This window comes from Rhinopithecus roxellana, chromosome 4, assembly GCF_007565055.1.
Source record: "Rhinopithecus roxellana isolate Shanxi Qingling chromosome 4, ASM756505v1, whole genome shotgun sequence".
Taxonomy (NCBI): Eukaryota; Metazoa; Chordata; class Mammalia; order Primates; family Cercopithecidae; genus Rhinopithecus; species Rhinopithecus roxellana.
In genome coordinates, this window is record NC_044552.1 from 35551761 (window position 1) to 35573587 (window position 21827).

The following is a 21827-nucleotide window of genomic DNA, read 5'->3' on the forward strand; positions in this document are numbered from 1 at the left end:
CCATGGCAGCCTTAGGATCCAGTCTTTGCTTTTCCATCTCCTCAGGAGAAAAGAATCCACACTCCAGCGTCTTCTGCTAGCTGCCAGTTGCTGAGGGCAGGGAAGGCTCGTTGACTCCAAGTGTGAGAAGACGCAGGCACAATGAGCACAGCCAGGCACACAGCGGGCACGCAGACCAGCTTCTGGCTCCTGGTCCCAAACCCAGTCACAGGCCCAGGACTCCCTGCATCTATCCTGAGTTGGCTAATAATGGCTCTCAGGGTCCCAGTACCTAAGCCACCCCTGCCTCAGTCCTCCCTGCCCCAGGCCCAGAGTCCTCAGAGCACTCTGACCCCACCAGTGCCTGGCTCCTGCCCCTGCTCCTTCATCACCTGCCGCCCCAGCCTGGCCCCAGCCGCCCCAGCCTCCCTGTGGCTGGTCTGCTGTAAAGAACGACTCCCTGGCTTTGTTTTTAAGCGTCGAACCTGCTTCTGAGTACTTTGGAAATGACCAGTGTACAAATGAAGTAGCCAGGTCTTCCTAAACAGAAGAAGACACTGGGGAGAGGAATGGGGCAGAAAGGACACAAACACCGATGAGCATGGACAACTGCATTAAATTCACAGAAGGTGGCCTGTTTTCTCTCAGGTGCAAACCAAGAGGCATTAGTACTGTGCACACTGAGTGCTTGCTCTGCACCAGGCGCTGTTCTGCGTTGATATGTGTTACTGATTTAATCCTCACAACAGCTCCATCCACCATGATGGAGGTGTTCACAAATCCCTGTTTTACAGAGGGGGCTGAAAACTTGCCCAAGGTCACACAGTTGGTAGGAGCGGAACTGGGGCACCTGGTCTCCCCACAGTGTGCTGGGTGCCCCTGTGGAGAGTCTGTCTGGAAAGTGCCAGGGGAGGCAGGTAGGGGGTCTTGAGCCCATTAGTGAAGGGGCCCTTGGCTAAGTAGGTGGGGGCAGGACGTCAGCCTCCCTTCAGCTCTTGTTTCCTCTAGAACTACTCCCATTCAACCCTCCTTCCCCTCAAGACATCCTTTCCACCTAAAACCACCCAGGACTACCCTTACAGTTCCCCAACAGAGCCTCAGTTCCCCTGCCTCCACCCCCACCGTATCATCTGTCCCAAGTCCACCCTCTGGAAGACAGCCGGGCTTAGTGGATCATGAATATGCTCTGGACCCTGATAGACCAGAATTCAAATCTGGCTTTGCCATTTGTCAGCTTTGTGACTGGGGCAGGTGCTTAACCTCTCAGAGCCTCAGTTTCCCCATCTGTACAACGGGATGGCAGTAATGCCACCTTCCTCAGAGTCAGTGAGGGGGTAAATGGAACTGAAGTATATGATGTGCCTAGCACCTTGGAGGTGGTCTGTGAGTACTAGCTCCCTGCCTGGGTGACCACCGACCATCTGGCTGGACGGTGAGGGCCTTAGATGGGAGAGGGCCTCTTAAGGCATCACATGTCCTGTTTGCTGGTTAGAAACAGACTCTCGGGCGTCACCCAGACCCACGGAGTCAGAATCTGCATTTTAACAAACTGCCCTGGGAGACACGTGGGCACACTTAAAGAAACTTTACTTGTTGTCTTCTGGGGACTTAGTTCCCTGGTTCCAAGCATGAAAATTGGTGGTGGGTGGGAGGACACAGTAGGGAAGCACAGGCCCCTGGTGGAAGCACAGAGCTATTTTAAAGGACAGGCAGGGCCCTTCTGAGCCCCGCAGGGACATTGAGCAGGCTGATTCTCAGGCCCAAGAGCCAAGGCGGAGGCCAGAATGCAAGGTTGCAGGTGGGCTCTGGCTCACTCAGTGCTGGGCCTCTGGCCCGTGCAGGAAGGGAAAATAATCCAGGTCTATGGGGAAACAGCTTCAAAGCTGAGATGGTTACCAGTAAAAGCAGCCCAGACAAACCATATGAGACACTCTCATTCATGCACACGCCACCTCTTATACACAAACCACTGTCCACACATACACACTCACCATCACACACACACTGCACCAGGACTTGCCTGTCTGCCCAACGAGCGACTCCAGAAGAGAGCAGACAACCTTGGGATAGTGTGTGCCTGGGCCTGTGTGCTCCACAGGAGGCCTGGGAGTGGGGAGGCTCCCACAGCAGGTCTAGGAGCCCACTGTCTCCTCTACAGGGCTCTGCCTTTGCCTCCCACCTGCCTAAACCCCAGCTCCCTCTGAGCAATGAGAAACCTAAGTCCTGCTCACCTGAGGTTGGCAAGGACCCAAATTTTAATTGGTCACCTGCCTGCTGACTCCCCCTCTCCCCCAGTACACCAACATCTTCCTCACCAGGTTGCTGGGGGGTAATCAGCAGAGTGGAGCTCTGACCTCAGGGTTCCCTGAGAGGCAGCCGTACCGCAGGCCTGTGCCCACTCCCATGCACACTCACACGGGACATCTGTAAAGCCCATCCTCTCCCCAACCACACAGCTTCTAAGGGCCAGGGACCCTCATCCACCCTATCCATGAAGAGGTGACAGCTCTCAACTCCACACCCATTTTCAGCTCAGAAACACACACCCACTGACCTCTTTCACCACCGCAGGCTGGACCTCTTCCACCATCACAGGGCCCCCCAGGCTCAGATGGGCTCCAAAGAGACCCTAAATCGTGGGGCCAGAACCCCAAGCAGGCCTAGGATGTCCAAAAAAGAACCATCAACTAGGGAGGGTCAGTCTGGCCGCAGCAGAGTGTGTGATTTCACGGGTTCTGGAAAGGCCCTCAGCCCCAAAATATCTTCCCTCTGGGTCCGGAAATCCCTCCCAACCCTCAGATTCACTGCCGGGAGAGGCTCCCACCTGAAGCTCTCGTCAGTTCACACCCCTGGGAGAGGCAGCTGACAGCTGGCCTGAGAGCGGCCAAAGATGGGCAGGGGGAAAGTGGGTGCCAGGCCTGGTGACCGTCATCTCGCCAGGGCCTCCCTGCCCACGAGTTCCCACCAGAAGAGGGCGCTCTTCCTCCCCGACCCCAGAGTGCCGGTCCCCAGAATCCAGCACCTCTGGCCAGGGAGAGGGGCCTAGCAAGGAGGGACCTCAGCATGGCCCTCTACATCCATGCCAGGGGAAACCAAGGCCTGCCCCAACTGTCCCCTTGAGTAAGCTAAAGTGCCAGACGGCAGGAAGGTATGGGAGCCCTGAGAGCAGGGAGGTCAGGGGCAGAAGGGGGAATTAACCAGGTTCCAAAATAGCACAGTTGGTTCTGCCTCACTTCACCCTGCTCAGTGTCTGGCAGCTTCTGCTTTCGATCTGAGTCACGCCTGGTGGGGGCAGGACAGGGCAGCCAGTGCTGGCAGAGGCCACTAGACAGCACAGGCAGCGGCCCAGGAACTCAGTGGGGGCTCTCCTCCCCTCATAACACACACCTACACTCACCCCCAACCACCCTTACCCCTGTACTGCCCAAGAGCTGGGCTTCTGGGAAGAGCTAACAGGGACACAAAGTCCAGGGGGCTCCCGTGCCTGAATCCTATCCCAGCCCTGGGCCTACCCCAGGATTCCCAAATGCTGTCAGCTGCCCTAGACCCATAACTCAGCTCTGCCCCTGCCCTGTCATGTGCGCTCCAGCTGGCATCCCCACCCCATCTCTGTCAGGTAGCCAGAGGAGACCTGATCTGGAAGCCACCACCTCCCGACAGAGGAGAAATGGCCTCCTACGGCAACATTCCAACAGCCCACCAAGCTACCCGACCACCGGATGGAGTGAGTGAGCTGCCCCCACCTGCCCCCATCTCCTCCCCGCCCACACCCAGGTATGAAAGAAACAGGAAGCAAAATTCACACACACACACTTCCAGCCCTTTTCCTGTCCTTAAACACCATAAGAAGCACTTTGCCTTTACCAGGACAGAGCGAGGAGTCAGGTGCCTTGAACTCTGCGTGTGGTGGGGTTGGGGGAGGAGCATTGGGAAGTCCGCTCTCCCTTCATCATTCTCTTCCACTCATCTACGCTCCATGCCCTCCTGCCTGCCCAGCCCCAAGGCTCAGAGCTGCTCTTCTTTCCCCCAGAGTGGTGAGACTCAGGCAGCGGCTGCCTTATACCTTCTCCCTGGACCCAAGATGTTTGAGCTCAAACCTGAGACATAAACCCCACCTTCCAATGCCTGAACCCACCCTCTCTGTTCTCCTCCCAACAACACACCTGCCTGGAGGAAGGGCAGCCACCTTCCTATCCAAGTGGCGGAGTGGGGAGGTGATAGACTCGGGCTGCCATGGCTGGGCCTGCCCACAGGGTCGGGAATGGCACAGGCAAAAACAGCCCTGCCCCCGCCACCCCAGCACATGCACCCAGAGCAAACCTGGTTTGGAAATGAAACATCAAGGGGAAAGGCTGGGGCTGGCGGCTAGAGGAAGAAGTCAGAGAGGCTGTGACTTGGCACGCATGCCTGTGGCCCGGGACCACGTCTCCAGCGGGAGAACACTGCCAGGCGCAGCCCCTACCCCATCCCCATCTCCTTCCCTTCCCCTAGCCCCCACCCCAGAAGGTCTTACCTACACGCCACTTCCCTCTTATAATTCTTCCTATTCCCTCAGCCCTGTAGGACATGAGACCTGCAGCCTGAAGCTGGGAGGTCTGGGGATGGGAACAGGTGGAGCCCAGGGGGAGAAGGCTCCTCTCCAGGAAGTAGGCATGACAGAGCCTGTGCCAGGGCAAACAGGTATGCCACTGCACTAAATGAGTCCCCCACCAAAATGTCCCTGAATTGCATTCTGTTCTTGACAGAGACACAGAGGGAGGTTACTAAGAGGCTCAGGTCCCGGCTGACTAAAAGGCAGCCACGTGGCAGCCATGGGGCTAGGGGAAGAGGCAGGGGCAGTGAGAGAAAGGAAAAGGAAGTCTGAAAAACCACTACAATCACAGTCTCAGGATGCTAGAGTTGGGAGGGAAGTGGAAGATGGCTCTAGGCTCTGTGGCCCCCAGCATGTCTGTACCTCCCTCTAGGAGAGGATGCCATGACACAGGGGCGTTGCTGGCCTTGCACAAGGCCTGGGAAGGGCAAGCCAGTGTCTGGCACATGGCAGGCGTCTCAGTCACACAGGTCACTTTCCTCTGCTGTGAGCACCTGGAGGCATCCTGACAGCTTCCTTTTTTTGTCCATGGCACCTTGTAGATGCTCCTTAAGTATCTGTGAAACACAGTGAGCGTGGAACTGGCAACTGGGGAAGAGTATGCCTGGGGAAGCCTCTTGGACATAGAAAGGGAGATGTGGGAAGAGGGCGTGGCAGACCCCTAGGACTGGGCTTGGTGAGGTGGCAAAAGCTATCAGGGCTTAGTCACATGCTCTGGGCCCTCACGATGTCAAAAGTGCCCACCTTAGGACTTCCGGGTACCAGCACCTGAATTGGTGCCTGAGCCAATGAAGTTAGCACCCTCCCTTCCCCAGCACCCCTTAGTCAAAGACCCCTATCACGTGACTGGGGAACTCTAAAGCATATTCTGCAGAGGCCTCCAATGGCAGCGAGCCTCAGGCGCCTAGTCACCTTGCTCCTTCGCACACATTTTATCCGCTTCCTTCCCTTCCTGTCTCACGAATCCTCCTCTACCGCTGGTGCTCCCTGGGGGAGCCTCGCAAATAAACTGTTTGCACTCACATCCTTGCCTCAGCCAATGGGCCCCGAGGAGGCAGTTATGACCTGACATTGAACAGCTAACTCTAAAACTTAGAAATAAGGGCCAATAAAAGGGTCAGAGTAATGCAAGCTGGCCCACCCTACAGGGAAGGAGAGAGGCAGGCGTGTAAGACTCAGTCACTGGGGAGACTGGTCAAGCTGGATGCAATGATCAAATGTGTACTTGGAACTTCCCCACTTGGCAGAAGGTAAGACTCAGTCCTCAAAGGGAGAGCTGGGAAGGTGGAGAGAAGAAAACAGGACTTGCCAGAGTTGCAAGGTGCGTGGAGAAGAAACCTCCATACCGGGGGTAGTGACGGCAACATTAGGTTGCTGGTAGCAAATGCCAACAGGACTAGAAGCCCAGCATTGCCTTCTGCGCCTAGGCTGCTCCTAGGATAGAGCTATAGAGATCCAGCATTCCAGAACCTTGGCATGCCCATTCATTCGATAACACAGCTGTTATGTTCCACACTTAGAACTAGGCACTGGTGACACCAAGAGAGGCCATTTGATTAAACACTAAGAGAGTGTGCTTTGAACCTAGTTGAGCTGAATCCCAGATCTGTCACTTTCTAGCTGTGTGACCGTCATCAACTTACTTAATTTCCCAGGGTCTCAGTATCTTCATGTGTAAAATGAGGACAATATCCATCCTGGAGAATTTCTGTAGGGATTAAACGTAAAGTATCTAATGTAGTACCTGGCACAGGATAGGTGCTCAATAAATACTTGATGGATGCACGTATATAATGGATGGATGGATATAATGGATGCATGCATAAATGGATGGGTGGACGCATGAAAAGATAGATATAATGGTGGGTGGGTGGATGGATGGATGGATGGATGGATGGATGGATATAATGGATGCATGCATAAATGGATGGGTGGACAGATGAAAAGGTGGATATAATAATGGGTAGATGAATGGATGGATGGATATAATGGATGAAAAGGTGGATATAATGGATAGATGTAGGCATGGATGGATGGATGGATGTTTAAAAGGAGATGAAAAAGGCACTAGTTGTCTGCATTGTTCCCATCTGGTTTAATATTCCTTTCCATTAAATTTATTTTTTATTTTTATTTTTGAGACAGGGTCTCACTCTGTCATCCAGGCTGGAGTGCAGTGGCACAATCACATCTCACTGCCGCTTCACCTTCCCAGGCTCAAACAATCCTCCCACCTCAGCCTCCCAAGTAGCTGAGACCACAGGTGTGTGACAATACACCCCACTAATTGTTTTTATTTTTTGTAGAGATGGGGGTCTCATTATGTTGCCCAGGCTAGTCTTGAACTCCTGGCCTCAAGCGATTCTCCTGCCTCGGCCTCCCAAAGTGCTGATCTTTCCACTAAATTTATTTTTTATTTTATTTTATTTTGTTTTTTGAGACGGAGTCTTGCTCTGTCGCCCAGGCTGGGGTGCAGTGGCTGGATCTCAGCTCACTGCAAGCTCTGCCTCCCGGGTTTACGCCATTCTCCTGCCTCAGCCTCCTGAGTAGCCGGTACTACAGGCGCCTGGCACCTTGCCCGGCTAGTTTTTTGTATTTTTTAGTAGAGACGGGATTTTGCCGTGTTAGCCAGAATGGTCTCGATCTCCTGACCTCGTGATCTGCCCGTCTCGGCCTCCCAAAGTGCTGGGATTACAGGCTTGAGCCACCGTGCCGGCCTCCACTAAATTTATAAACAAGAAAACAAGATCCCATCACTTCCTAATTTATCTATTTTGGAAATCTACATTTTCATTAAACAGGTTGACAAATATAAAGTAAGATCCTTCTAATGGGCCTTAGCCACATAACTGGGGCAGGGTCATTCCCTGAAGGATGTATAGGGTTACATCAGAATAGAAGATATCCTCCTGGCTCAGGTGTCTTCATGCCAGCTCCCACCATGTGGTAACACCATGCCAGTACCCATCTCTCAGCAAGTCGAACTCCACCCAACTCCTATTCCAGAGAAGGTGGGTCAGGGATCAGGTAAAGGAAGGGGAAGCCAGGCAAAAGCACAACAGGGAGAACAGGCCAGGATGGCCAAGGAGAAGAAGCCAAGAACAGAACACAGGGATTTGGGACAGGGGTGACTAGAGATCAGAAAGAAGAGACTGAAAAGCAGAGAGGATTTATTGTCTTCGGAGAAATGAAGAAATAAAATAGTCCTCAGAAAACAAGGGAGCAAAACCAAAATGAAATAGGCCGGGCGCGGTGGCTCACACCTGTAATCCCAGCACTTTGGGAGGCTGAGGTGGGCGGATCACGAGGTCAGGAGATCGAGACCATCCTGGCTAACATGGTGAAACCCCATCTCTACTAAAAATACAAAAAAAATTAGCCTGGCATGGTGGCAGGTGCCTGTAGTCCCAGCTACTTGGGAGGCTGAGGCAGGAGAATGGCATGAACCCGGGAGGTGGAGCTTGCAGTGAGCCGAAATCGCGCCACTGCACTCCAGCCTGGGAGACAGCAAGACTCCGTCGCAAAAACAAAACAAAACAAAACAAAAAATTAAATTGACTGAGCAACATAGAAAGATTGTTTTCCTGCTCCATCACCCCCAATTGCTCTCCACTGCCCACCAGATAAAGTCCAACCGCTCTAGTTGGGCCTCCAAAGCATGCAGGATCCCTCTCCTTAAACAAGCACTGGGTGCAGCCAAGGGGACCTCCCCACCCAATCTGGGCCCCCAGACCCTCCCCCAGTTCCTCTCCCACAGATTATCCAACTTCTGCTCTCTGGAAGCCCTGCTCTAGGGTCTCCTCCTCCTCCAGGCAGCACACCCTGACTTCACCCACCTCTGATCACCATTTGGGAACAATGACTTACTCTGTTCCAAGCCTGGTTCTGTGTCTGACACAAGAATACAAGGATGAATAAGACAGCCCCTGCCCTATTCTTACAATCCAGCTTGGAAAAAACATCATTATCTGATATCATATATTGTATTTCTTCTACCACTATGGATACTACTAAAACTTGTATTGAGTTGTAAAACAATCTATCAAGGGTGGCTTCTAAAGTCATGATAGAGCCGGTGCCAGGCCCTCAGCTTCATCATGTATTAACTCATTTGGCCTTCCCAATGACACTAGGAAGTAGGAAATACTACTGTACTCATTTTACAAATGAGAAACAGGTACAAAGAAGTCACCTGTCTGGTTTCCTCAGCTGCAGTGTAAACTCCTTGAGGGCTGTCCCTTGGTTTCCTCCTCTCCCACACAGGCCCCAGGTAGAGGACACTCGGACATGGTCCTCTGGGCTCAACATCCCCACCGCTGTGGCCTTGGGTGAAGGTATGCTGACTGGTGGGTGGGAATGGTATACATGCAGGAAAATGGGCGCCAGCAGAATGGAGGAGACAGACCTCCCACGTGGGGTATGAAGGGACATGGTCTCAGTGTCCCCTTCCAGCATCTCTCTTTCCCCGCCTGTCCCCAAGGTCCAGCCCCGGCATTTCACAATCCTGCAGTCACTGCAGAATTCCCTATCCCTTGCTAAGGGGGCTGAGGTGGTGTAGAAGGAGGGGGCCAGGCTTCATGCCCAGGACAGACAGGGGAACAAAAGGGTGGGCTACTGGAGAACAGAGGAGCCCTTGAGGTCCCCCCAGCCCCAGGGGAATCAAGCCTCTTGGAGTGAATAAGCCTAGCCTGGAAAGTAAAACACAGGGCAGGCCCCAAAAGGGTCATGTCTGGGCACCCTCACCTTGGCAGGGGGGTGGTGGAACATGGGCCTGTGGCAGAGGCAGGGCCCTCATGGCACTGAGCTGGGCTACCCCCTTGGCAGGCTCACCCAGCTCAGAGGCCTCTTCAGGCTGGGAAAGCTGAGGAGGTGGGCGACTCAGACCCAACTTAGAACAGAAGCATCAAGAGGCATTGAGTGGGGTTCTGGGTTGGTGAAGGGGGCTTCACACCAGCCTGTAGAGCTCAGGAGTGGGGGTCTAGTCCCTAGCCCTGGCCATACCTCACCTCAATATTCCTATCCCCTCCCAGAAGGCACAGTGGATGTACAGTGTGGGTAGAGCAGGGAAACTGAGGCACAGAGCCTGTCCTCCAGCTCTGGAAACCTACTCTGCCTGTGTGGCCACCAGCACCATCCTTGAAAATGAACCCCCATGCTTCTCACAAGCACACAGGACTCCAAATCCTACTGTCGCAGGGTCCTCTTCCACCCTGAGGACATGTATTTTCCAGAAAGAGGCTCCCCAAAGTGGGGCTGTGGAAAGCGGGCACCATGCCTTCTCCTGAGTCCTGGTCTGGGATTGGGTGATGAGCACAGTAAGGGGCTCAGCCACAGCTCTGGGCTCCAACCCCAGCTCTGCCTCTCACTAGCCATGAGGCCATGGGCAAGTTACTGAAGCCTCTCAGGGCCTCAGTTTCCTCCTCGGGGAATGCGGCTAAGTCTCCCTGCTCTTGTCTCTCATAGTTGATAGCATCCAAAAAGGTCCTGGTACCCCACCCAGTACTCATACCCTTAATCACTAGTCCTCCCTCTTCCTCCTCACCAGGGGCCCAAGGGCTCAAGCGCTGGCAGGGGCTGCTGAGGAGCTGACGGAGCCACGGCTGTTGATAGAGCCAGTGCCAGGCCCTGGGCAGGCACGGGGCCCAGGCACACAATGGGGCTGTGTGTGCACCCAGCGTTACTCTGGAGTGGAGCTGGGGAGGCTGGCATCTGGGGTCAGGCCAAGAATTCATGTCTCTGGAGAAAGCCTCCCCACCCCTTCCCAGGCAGCGCAGCTCTTTCCAGGGGTGAGCGAGCACCACCCACTCTCCCACCCAGCCCAGGAAGGGAATGGGAACTTGCCCTGGTGGCAGGTACTGGGGAATGGGGACTCCTGAGTCTACCCGCTGGCTGGGCTGCTTGCTTGCCAGGCATTTTGGACCCATTACGTAATCTGGGGTTGCAGCCTCCTCTGTGGCCAGAGGGAGGGTGAAGTCTGCGGGGGCCAGGAAAAGGAGCAAGAGAAGTCTGGCTGCGACCCCCACCCCATACAGAGGGCCTCAGTCCTCCTTCCCCAGCTTACCAGGGCCCTGGGCTCAGCACAGGTTTTCTGAAGCACCCAGGACTCCTGGCCACCCAGCCTGCACCAAGGTGCTGGGGTACCCCAGGAGAGGAGCTGGCTCACTCCCCAGGGGAATGAGTCACCAGCCGGCTGCAGCCAGGATGGCAAGGCGAGTGGTGGGCAGCTGGAGCTTGTCCGCTCCCATCTCTGGCAGGTCTTCTTAAGCTGGAAAGCCACTCAGCTGGTATCAGTGCTGACCACAGCGTCCCAGCCCAGGCCTCATCGGGCCACTTCTTCTGGTGCAGGGACCGCCTAGGCTGCAGGAAGCAGAGGGACTTCATGCCCTCTAGTCCCTACACTGACTCACTCTTATAGCTATAGGCATGGGCAGCCCACTCCTCTGTTTGTCTCTGAGAGGGTGTCAGGCTGCAGGGAAGGGCAGCCACCTACCCCCAGGGAGAAACGGGGTCTGAGGCGAGGAAGGAGGGGAGAACTCGGGCACCTGGTGGGAAGCAGGGAAAGGCAGACAGCCAGGCCACCTTACTCCTCAGGTTGTGGCCAAAACAGGGAGGGCCCCTTTGCATGAATCACTTTCTATTGTCCCCAGAGCCAGGAGGCACCCAGGAACAGGAGCTAACTGGCCCTGCTTCCTGGCTGGCTAGACATGTGGCACCCTCCCTCACGACCAGTCATAACGACACAGATAGGCGCCCTGATGCACGCCCCCTCACTCCCTGAAGGTCATACACAAAGTCACAGTGGCGGCCCAGCCCAGTGGACACAGTTGAATGGCCACCCATCCCCTGACACCCACAGGAACCCCCCAGTCTGAGCTAGAGCGGGCCACACCACACCCTGTAGGCCCCGAACAGTGCTGAGTCTGGGAGCACCTCAGCTCTGAGGGCTCCTTCCTGGTCAGAAGGCAAGGACCTTTCCCAGCCAAGACCACTGCACTGAGTCCTGTGTGTGTGCGTGTGCGTGTGTGTGCGCGTGTGTGCGTGTGCGTACGCGTGTGCGTGTGTGTGCGTATGCATATGATTCTACCACCCCTACCCTGAGAAATCACCCCCATGCCCTGAGCAAAGAGACGGTGAGAACCAAAGGGCCTTCAGAACCTGAGCATATTGTGCTTATTTTCCAGATGAACAAACTGTAACTTACATTGGGGAAGTGTCTTTGTTCTAGATTATGAATAAGGCTGAATCTGGAACCCAGGCTGGGGTAGCTTAAGGCTGGTCAGACAAAGCAGAGGATGGGGAAGAGGGAGCAGGGGTGAGAAGGAAGAAAAGGGAGGCAGGGGAAGTTTCACCACTACATCAGAGGTGCAGCCTTGCTGGTACCATTTCATTCATTCATTTCAAATATTTCTTGAGCACTTACTACATGCCAGCACTGTGGCAGGGCCTTTCTGCCCATATCACCCCTCCCTCCTGTGAGACACTGCTTCTGAGATGGACTATCATCTTCAGGGGACCCCCATCCTAAGGGTGCAGGGAGACTGGGGCAGCACTGGAAGCTCTACCCTTGAGTGGCAGCCCAGCCCCAGAGAGGCCCTGGAGGCAGCCTCCTCTGTGCTCCACACCCTGAGGGACTCCAGCCCTCAGGGAATCCAGTGACCACAGCACTCCAGACCCTGATATACAGGTTGGGAGTCCATGCCAAGTCAGAGGGCACAAAACGTCAGACAACAAGGAGCCTGGGAGTCACCTACCAGAAAGTCCCAGGTTGATTTTAGCAGCAGAACTCCCATTTTCAGACAAAGTCGGCCTGGACCCTTGATACGTAAAACATGAGGATGAAGCAGCTCCATGGAGCACCTGGAGTCAGTATGAGGAGCAGGAAAGCAGCATGGGGAGTGGGGAGGATCACCCCACCTGGCCTCCAACCAGGGCCTCCCCCACGCTCCCAGACAGTATACAAGGCACCTTCTGGGATTGTGAGGAAGAATCTGAAAACCACAGTTTTCTCTGGCCTCTCCACATTGCAGAAGCCTGGAGGAAGCAGGGAGTGTGTGTGGACCACACAGCTCAGGGAGAGCTAGGACCACAGCCCTGGCCCTCCCGACTTGCAGGCCAAGCTGTTCCCCAAGACTCTCAAGACAACAGGACCCCATCCTGCACATGGGAAAGGGACACAGCAACACCCCCACTCCCAAAAAATTCTCATGGGCCAGGCGCAGTGGTTCACGCCTGTCATCCCAGCACTATGGGAGGCTGAGGTGGGTGGATCACCTGAGGTCAGCAGTTCGAGACCAGCTTGACCAATAAGGTGAAATCCCATCTCTACTAAAAATACAAAAATTAGCCGGGTGTGGTGGCGCATGCCTGTAATGCCAGCTACTCGGGAGGCTGAGGCAGGAGAATCACTTGAACCCAGGAGGTGGAGGTTGCGGTGAGCCAAGATCATGCCTCTGCACTCCAGCCTGGGCGACAGAGTGAGACTCTGTCTCAATTAAGACAAAAAAAAAAAAATCATGGATTCAGGTCCTCCCACGCTCCCAGTACAGGGCAAAATGCTCCACGTACATCATGCCTATGGCCCAGGCATTATCATCTCTTTCTTGTACATAAAGAAATGGGCGTTCAGAAAGATTAAGTGATTCATCCAAGGTCACCCAACCTGTGAGTGGCAAAGCCCACATTCCAACCCAACACACAGCTCTTGCAGACATCACCACCGTCATGATGCCTGGCTATAACCACTTCCTCTGAGCCCCACTGCAAGCCTCATCTCATCAAAGAAAAGCGCTAAGTCTCCTACCCAACTCACCCCAACAGGACGTCACATACAGAGCTTCTCAGTAATATAGCACTACCACTGCTACTAATACCACCACCTCTCTATTATACAGCACTTTCCACTTAGGCAGTTCATACAGTATGATCTTACTTAAACCCACAACACTATGCTCCCATCTCCATCTCACAGAGGAGGAAACTGAGGCATACAGAGGTTGATGAGTTGCCCTAGTTTACACAGCTAGGAAATAGCCAAGTTAGGATTCAATCCCAGGCAGTCTCACCCCAGTGCTACACCCCCTCCCTGATAATGTCTGCTGGCTCCTCCTTCAGTGGTAGCTGTCACAAGCACCCTAGTTTGGGGCTTGCCTCCCTCCTGTGAGGCCTCTCTGCAGGGGTCAGAGGCCAACTGGACCCCGAGGGGTGGATGTGGAAAGCCTATCTGAGGAGCACTTTCAGCTCATCCTTTCCAGGTGTGGTAACACCACCCCCTCTCCCACCCACTCACAGGAGCTAGAGCTGGAAGGATGAGATGCTGGGAGAGCAATCAACACACAAGCATGAATAGGACACCTACTGCATGCCCAGCTTCAAGCTGTGGCAGGTGCAGGAAGTAGAAGACTCTGTCCTTACTCTCCTGCCAGAGGCTCCAGTCCCCAGAAATGTCCAAAGGAGTAACCCCTACCACCCCCACCCCCTTCAGTGCTGGCTGCACCAGATGTTGGCAACACTTAGAAACAGGGCTAAAAATAGACTCCATAATGAATCTGTGCTAAGAATAACTTGGGCAAACAGCCCTTCAGGAGAGGACACTGTCTGCCAGGGAGCCACCACCTCCTCCCACCTCCCAACCCGGCCTGGCCTACCCCCTGGCCCGTCACTCGGAGTCCCCCACAGCCAGCAGAGGACCTGGAGCATTTCAACCCTGACTGCTGTGTTGATGGAGGCACTGGCATGCCCACATGCACCCTACATCACAAACCAGGTGACCGGTCATCCCCCATGAAGGGCGGGGGCATCAAAGGACTGAGCAGAAGCTGGTGGGGACTCCCTGCTCCAGGTACAGCTGTACTGAGGCGCCAAGTCACTTGAGTTGTTTCCCCACTCTAACACCAACTCCCAGCAGGAAGCTAGGAAAACAGGCCCCCAGCTTGAAATTCGTGCTTCATTTCACATCTCACCTGGGACGTGGGTCCCTCGAGTCAGCTAGACTGACCCACCTCAGACATGCTCAGGGGAACTGAGAGCAGAGAGGAGCAGCAGTACACTGAAGGGCAGACCCCAACTGTGGCCAGGGGAAGGGATCAGAACTTAGCTCCCACAGCCAGGGCCTCCTTTTCCCATGTCCTCTTTGCCTCCAGAAATTATAAAAACTGTCAGACTCATGGATCCCATATCTGCATATGAACTGAAAATTATAGAGCACGTTCATGTCAGAGCTGAACTTCTCAAAAACTCCAGAAGACAGACAAGACAATGAGCTTCATTATACAATTGAAGAGAATGAGGCTCAGGAAATGGAATTAACTTGCTAGGGGCCCTGCAGCTGGGATGAAGCCTTATTGCCATCTATTAGTCTGAGAAGGATCTCCCAGCAGCCACAAACTAGGCATAGCTCCATCTCATAGCAATGCCCAGAAGGAAACAGACACCTTCTAATGCTGGAAGCCAGCGGGAGGGGCCAGAAAAAGGTAAGGAGCCCTCAGGAAAGAAGCAGCAGCACACACAACACTTCTCTGAGGACAAAGGAAGGAGGAAGAGGAAGAGGTATCCTGGGCAGAGCACTGGCCACGGAGTCAGGAGCAAGGAGTCTGGCCCTAACTCTGTTACAGGTAACTGCATAACCTGGGAAAATCCCTTCCTAAGTTTCATTCCAGGTCTTAGTTTCTCTATCTGGAAAATGGGGCTTTAAACACCAGGCCTTTGAGATACCCTAGAGTATACCATGACCACATATTGGAGATGTACAACAAAAATTAGCATATCAAAGGTTCTGACAAGTCCTACAGCAAAGAAACCCATTTGGGGTTTTGTGTAGTTGCATGTATTTATGGAGTACAAGGTGATGCTATGATTTATGTGCACCATGTGGAATAATTAAATCAAGTTAATTAACATATACATCACCTCAAATTCTTGTCATTTTGGGTGGTAAGAACATTTGAATTTTTGTTTTGGGTTTTCTGTGTGTGTGTGTGTTTTTTTTTTTTTTTTTTGGAGATAGGGTCTCGCTATGTCACCCAGGCTAGAGTGCAATGGCATGATCACAGCTCACTGCAGCTTCAACCTCCCAGGTTCAATTGATCCTCCCACCTCAGCCTCTCCCATAGCTGGAACTACAAGCATGCATCATCACACCTGGCTAATTTTTGTATTTTTTTGTTTGTAGAAACAGGTTTCATCATGTTGCCCAGGTTGGTCTCGAACTCCTGGGCTCAAGCAAGTCTCCTGCCTCGGTCTCCCAAAGTGTTGGTATTATAAGCATGAGCCACCACACCCAGCCAAGAACATTTAAAATTAACTCTTAAATGATTTTGAAATACACAATACATTATTACTTACTATATTCACCATGCCGCATAATACATCTCAAGGAAAACAACTTATTCCCCCTGTTTAATTGAGGTTTTGTACCCATTGACTAGCATCTCCCCCTTCCCCCAACCCCTATTTTTCTTTTTTTTTTCCCTTTGACTTACAATCTCCTGTGCCTGCTTGACCTCTAAACCTTTCCACAGAAAACATCTTGGGAAACCCTGGAATAGATGTGGAGCCACCAACTGAAATGCCTGCAGGGGCCAACAGGAAACATGAAAGCCTGAAGCAGGCCCAAACACAATCCGTCGGGACCTGCGGTTAGCTGCAAACCCTAAAGAATTCCTGAGAGCTCTGGAGCACAGGGGTCCCCAATCCCCAGGCCACAGACCCATACTAATCCACGGCCTGTTAGGAACCAGACCACACAGCAGGAGGTGAGTGGCGGGCAGGCAGGCAGGTGAGCGAAGTTTCATCTGTATTTGCAGCCACTCCCTGTCACTCACATTACCACTTGAGCTCCACCTCCTGTTAGATCAGCGGTGGCACTGGATTCTCATAGCAGCGCAAACCCTGTTGTGCACTGTGCATATGAGGGATCTAGGTTGCATGCTCCTTAGGAGAATCTAATGCCTGATGACCTGTCACTGTCTCCCGTCACCCCCAGATGGGATCATCTAGTGGCAGGAAAACAAGTTCAGGGCTCCCACTGATTCTACATTATGGTGAGTTGTATAATTATTTCATCATATATTACAATGTAATAATAATAGAAATAAAGTGCACAATAAACGTAATGCTCTCGAATCATCCTGAAACCCTCCCCTGTTGTTCATCCATGGAAAAACTGTCTTCCATGAAACCAGTCCCTGGTGCCAAAAAGGTTGGGGACCGCTGGTCTAGCACTTGTATTTCACTGAAGGTCTCCTTCAGGACCCACCCAACATCCTCAACAACGCTATTGAGAGGATCAAGGAAGGGGTCAGTACCCTGTGTCACACAACTGAGGAGACTGAGACCTAGAAGGCCAGACACCCGGCCCAGGGTCACACGGCAGTTACTGGCATGCAGGAGAGGTCATGAAGCAGGTCCCATTTATTCAGCCCTTATTGTGTACTACATACTCCTCAGTCATTACCTCACACAGCTCTCACAACAACCCTTTGAGGAAGGCACAGAGGAAGAAACCAATGGTCAGAGAGATTCAGTCACTGTTTGAGGACCCACAGCTAGAAAGCGGCACTACCCAGATTTGAACTCTGGTATCCTGAATCCAGAACTCAGGCCCTCAGGCCAGCTCTCTCACTTACTAGCTAGGTAACCTTGGGAGAGAGATTTAACCTCTCTGGGCCTCAGTTTCCTCATCTGTAAAACGGGATAATAAAAAGACCTGCATTTGATTATTGTATAAAGTTTGCAAATATATAAAAGTGCTTAGCACAGCGCTGGCACACAGGAGTGCCAATATATGTGACCTGTCATTAAACACCACATTCTACTGTGGGAGCTCATGCCTGAGCCTCTGGGCTCTGTGCTCAGTGGGTTGGAAGCCACCCACAGCCTCCTGGAAACTGGCCCCTGCCAGTCAGTCCTGGGTTACTGCCTCTCCACCTGCCACCAGAGTCCCTCAAGCTGGGACTCCTAGGGTACTCAAGGATGAGTGGAGCTTTAGAGGTTGGGGGTTCCCAGATTAGGCCAGAGCTCAGTCTCATCCTCTGAGGCCCCTACTGGGCTGCCTGCACTCAAAGCTGGGGATATCCCTAGCCTGCCATGGGTCACAGGCTTCTCCTCCCACTGCCCTAGGTCACAGGGTAGGGAGGCCAGGGGCTCTCCAGACAGGCAGCTGATGTCCTCATGACTTTCCCCAATTCTTCTAGCCTTAAAGACAACAATCATAACCCACCGAGAGCTCTCCATACTTCCTGCAGCTGGTTCATCCACAAGATGGGCATCACCACCCAGGAGGCTGGCTGCTCAGGGGACAGTGTGCCTCCTTTACAGATGGAGAAACTGAGGCCCTGACTAGGCCAAGCACTTGCCAGGGGAGGGATCTAAATTGTGGGAAGTCTTCTGGCTTCTGGACAGGGCTCAAGCTGAGAGCCAGGATGCAGGCCAGGCCCACATAGGTCTCATCCATAGTGACTATAGATCCTGCAAGCTGGGGAAGGGGGCATCAGTAAGGCCAAGTCCTTCTCTACCCCACCCCACCCCAGCCAGGGAGACTGGCACATCCCTCACCCATATATAATTATTCCATTATATATTACAATGTAATGATCATAGATATAAAGTGCACAATAAATGTAATGCTCTTGAATAATCCTGAGCCCCCAGACAACCTCCACCCAACCCCCTGCTCCAGAGAGCAGCTTCTACCAGGCCTGGCCCTGCAGGCTTCCACTGACGGCAGCCTCCCACCTTTCCAGGTAGCTCTCCAACCCCCAGCCCCCAGGACCCAGGCCAACCATTCACCCCACCTCCTCTCATCGTCCCCACCTGACACAGGGTCACCACCCAGGAATCCCTCTCTTACCACTCGGCTCCCTCCTCTGCTGACCCACAGGCTTGGTAGCCACCTTGCTAAGAACTGGGCCCTGATTCTCCAGTGAGACCATGAGGTTTGCTGAGGCACCCTGGCCATAGTATTGCTGCTGCGTCTTATACTCAGTAGGTACTCCATAAACATGGCACAGGAGGGACAGAATCTCTGATGCGGTGGCACCAAAGTTTTGGACCATGACTCACAGAAAAATATACTTTATTTGACACTAGGCACACATACACACACACACAAACACACACACACACGAAACGTGTTCTACACAACAATGCTTACTGATACTGAGCAATACATGTGAATATTTTCTAGTCTCTTCTTTTTCATTAAAAAAAAATATATTCATGGAGACCCACTAATACTGATTTCATGGCTGAATTAGGATCCAGTTAGTGGCCCTGATCCACAATTCAAAAAACCTCCCTCCAAAAATATCTGTGCAGCCCAACTCCCTGCCTGGCGTGTGGCCCTCTCTACAACAGGTGCCTAATAATGGCATCCATCGATCAGACACTTACTCCAGGCCAGACCTGTGCTAAGCATGTTACTATGATGTCTCATTTCATCCTCACCATCACCCTAGGAGATAGGAACTACTATCACCCCCATTTTAAATGTGGCGAAACTGAGGCCTGAGGCCACACAGTAACTGACTCAGACAGAGCTGAAAACCAGGCCTGTGTGAATCTGAAGCAATATTCAGAACCACCACACCCTCATGCCCAAAAAGGAGTGGGCTTCAACCGCTCTCTCAAGACTACACACTGGCAGGAAGCTCACTCTCCCAGGAAGTCTCTTCCAACTCCAACTACTAATAAGCCATTCCCTATATTATTTTTTATTTGTATTTTTTTTGAGGCAGAGTCTCCCTCCATCGCCCAGGCTGGAATGCAGTGGTGTAATCTAGGCTCATTGCAACCTCTGCCTCCTGGGTTCAAGCAGTTCTCCCACCTCAGCCTCCCAAGAAGCTGGGATTACAGGCGTGCACCACCACACCCAGCTAATTTTTTGTATTTTAGTAGAGATGGGGTTTCACCGTGTTGGCCAGGCTGGTCTAGAACTCCTGACCTCAGAGGATCCAGCCACCTCGGCCTCCCAAAGTGTTGGGATTACAGGTGTGAGCCACTGCACCTGGCTCCATTCCCTATATTAATTTAACTCTTTATAGCTGTGGGTTACTTTGATTACCTAATTGGAGGTGGCACAGAGGAAAGAGAGGGCTCCCTGGCCAGAGCCCACAGGCTGCAAGGCCAGCCCTCATACCCCTCCCAGCAGACCCTCCATCCTCCTCCTCCCCCATACTTCTATTGGAACCCAGAAAAGGGGCAGGGATGTGGGTGAGGGGCCCACCTGTGGGCTGAGTGGACCATTCTGCCATTCTCCCTCACTGATGTCACTGCCCTGGAGCAAGTCACTCTAGCCCCTGTGCCTCCATGTCCCCATCTGCAAAATGGGAATGATGGCAGCATCCCCCTCATGGGGTGACTGTGAGGGTGAAGGGTCTGGCACAGGTGAAGCACTGGGCACAGTACCTGACACGGAATAAGGCCAGGTAAACATGAGCTCTTACTGTCATTCTCAGTTCCAGCTCAAACTTCCACCATCAAAAATGATCGTCAGGAGCCCTGGGCAGCTTTTTGCCATCTGCACACAAACATGCTATGTCCTGGTGAAATGTTAACCTGTGCAGGCGCTTAGTGGGTGGCAGGCTCTACTCTGAGCACTTCACGTGAGTAAAGTCTTTTACTCTTCAGAACTCACAAGCTGGGCACTATAACTGTCATCTCCCTTTTACAGATGAGGAAGCACAGGAGGGTAAGTAACTTGCCAGCATCACGAAACTGCAAAACAGCAGGGCCAGGATTCAAGCAGGTGGATGTAGAGCATATGCTCCTAGCCCCTAATGTAAATGGGTATTCACTGTGGCCTGGCCGGTGACATGCTAAGCACATCCTGCCCATGACCTTCTCACTAGACCCTCGAAACAAGCCTGGAGAGATGAGGAAACCGAGGCACAACTCTGGCTGACTCCTGATTTCCCATGCTGTCCATCCCGCACTCCCAAGCTTGGCCACCTGCCTCCCCATTCTTTCCCCTACTCCAGCCTTGGCCATGCTCAAAGATCCCCACCCCTCCCCAAAGACATCCCAATGCCAGTGCAGCCTGAGGGGCCTCATCCCTACCCACCCACCTCCCCAAAGACACCACACACATGCACACACACTCACACACATGCACAAAGGCTCACACACATGCATGCACACACACACACACATGCATACAGGCTCACACACATGCACACACTCACACATGCTCTCACACATGCTCTCACACATGCACACAAGCACACACATGCACACACACAGACATATGCTGTCACACACACATGTACACAGGCACACACATGCACACACATGCACGCACACACATGCTCACACACATGCACACACATGCACACATGCTCATGCTCACACACATGCAGGCGTGTGCTTTCATACCTTCAAGAGGGCAGCACCCTGGAAGGAGGCCCCTGGAATGCTCAGCTCCTCCAGGGGCCGGAGCCCAGGGCCGCTCCCCAGCCCCAAGGCCGGGCCCAGTTTCCTCATTTCCCCCACCGCTGCTGTTTCTCACCCAGCCCCCTGCACCTCACCCCAGAGGAAGTTGCACAATCCCCTGGGAGCTGCAAATGTGGCCGAGGATTACTCACAGCACAGAGGGAACTGCGCCCCGACGGCCTCTCACACACCGCAGCCTACCCAACACAGACTGCTCCAATCTCACCCGACCGGCTCCACGCACCCACAGAGCTCCTCTCATGGCCGCCCCAACCCCAGCCTGGCCTCAGAGGGCCCTAGGCACCAAGATGGAGAGACACAGAGCAGCAAGAATTTTGCCCGAGTCCCAATCCCAACAGGTCCAGGGTAGGCCTAACCCTAACCCCAGCCCCGCCTCCTAGAGACATGTGTCCTTCTAGCCAGAAGTCCCACAGCTCACCATCTTCTTGACTGGCCACACACTTTCAGCCTTGGCTTTGGGCCTTCCCGGGGCCTCCAGACACCCAAGTCGAGGCCAAACTACAGCCCATCTTGACACGGAGCCTGAGACCAAGCAGAGCCCTGGGCAGCTCCGGGAGGATCCACACCACCGCACACTTTTCACTTGTGCAGAAACTGTTCTTGCTACACATGCGAGTTCAGTGGTTCCTCAGCCCCCCAGCACTTTTCTAACAGCCTGCCAAAGAGATTGGGCAGAGATTTCACTTAGTGCTTCTTTCTGGTGGCCAAGGGATTCCCATCTTTGATAAGCGAATACCCTTTGTTAAGAAAAGTTATGCTATTTGGTCATCTGCATCTCAGGGTGGATGAGTTTACTGGGCCCTTTCGTGAG

The 21827-nt window shown here is 53.2% G+C and overlaps 1 protein-coding gene across 6 annotated transcripts in view; it reads right to left on the minus strand.

Moving 5' to 3' along the window:
* The window catches only part of TFEB (transcription factor EB), a 52579-nt gene that overhangs the window by 19075 nt on the left and 11677 nt on the right, over window positions 1-21827 (minus strand). The window contains exons 1-2 of one of the 6 annotated variants that reach the window (XM_010369637.2): window positions 2804-2822; window positions 2534-2639 (exon numbers count right to left, since the gene is read on the minus strand). The exons of 1 other annotated variant lie outside the window; for it this stretch is intronic. The gene's annotated coding sequence lies outside the window, so the exon portion shown is untranslated. Of the gene's footprint in view, window positions 1-2533; window positions 2890-20938; window positions 21053-21434; window positions 21456-21827 lie in introns of those variants that run through there. 4 more of the 6 variants (XM_030928856.1, XM_030928853.1, XM_030928854.1 and 1 more) reach the window with 4 other exon arrangements.